This window comes from Trifolium pratense, linkage group LG2, assembly GCF_020283565.1.
Source record: "Trifolium pratense cultivar HEN17-A07 linkage group LG2, ARS_RC_1.1, whole genome shotgun sequence".
Taxonomy (NCBI): domain Eukaryota; kingdom Viridiplantae; phylum Streptophyta; class Magnoliopsida; order Fabales; family Fabaceae; genus Trifolium; species Trifolium pratense.
The window spans coordinates 1,166,849-1,167,849 of NC_060060.1; the positions used below are offsets into that span (position 1 = coordinate 1,166,849).

Consider the following 1,001-nt stretch of genomic DNA (forward strand, 5'->3'; position numbering starts at 1 on the left):
CTGGATGCTAACTGGACATGGAATCTTAATTTTTCTGGTGACATGGCATGCATGTGTGGATTTTTTAAAAATTCTTATTTAAAAAAGAACTATTTACCTTAAATATGTATATATATATATATATATTTATATATATATATTTGGTTACATCCTTAAAAAAAATATAAAATAACATAAGTGAGTCACTTATGTTTAAAATTAAAATTAAAAAGAAAACATATACAGAATAAAATTATATTTTTTATTCTTATAAAAAAAATTATATTTTTTATTTTAAAAAAAAAAGCTCTTTCATTGAGTTTTGTTTTGGAGAAGGTAGAAGAAGATCGATGAACAATCCCACAAGCCTCAATCCCTCTTCTTCTCTACACTATACAGCTTTAATCCATCTTCTAGGTAATTCAATCTCTCTCTTTCTACAAACTTTCAATTTCTACAAACCCACTTCTTCTCCTCCAAAAATTCCCAATTTCAATCCCTAATTTTGAAAATTCATGTTTCATGTTTGTGAAATCCGAGTTCATTGGGTTTTGTAGATTCGAAATCAGAACTCAAACACATAGCTTCATATTTATGGGTTCTGGATTCATTGGGTTTATGCGTTTCTGTTTTGAGAAGCACCATGTTTCTTTTTTCTGCTGCCATTCAGCTTCCGATTTGAAAAATGCATGACATGGGTTTGTTGCTGATTTAATTTTTGGGTTTTGTTATGAATTTCTGGGTTTTGTTATGAACAAAGAGATTGATTGTTGTTGTTCTTGTTATTTATGCTCGAATTTATAGTGATTTTGATTTGTTGATTTTTTTGATAATTTTGATTTTTTCTTGTTTTTTATTTGATTCAGGATTAGAGAGAAAGAGATGGGTTGTTGTTGAAGATGAAGATCATGGGTCACTATGTTTGAAGAAGATGAAGATGAAAGAGGGTTTGATGAACTTTGAATAATGAGATGAAGATTTAAGGGTTAAATATTTTTTGTTTTATAAAAATTAGTTTGTTT

General features: G+C 27.9%; 1 long non-coding RNA gene across 1 annotated transcript; it reads left to right on the forward strand.

Moving 5' to 3' along the window:
* The first annotated feature begins 276 nt into the window (after nucleotides 1-276).
* LOC123910872 lies at nucleotides 277-1,001 on the forward strand. Its single transcript, XR_006810327.1, has 2 exons — nucleotides 277-396; nucleotides 846-1,001. It is a non-coding gene; the product is annotated as an uncharacterized LOC123910872 (long non-coding RNA).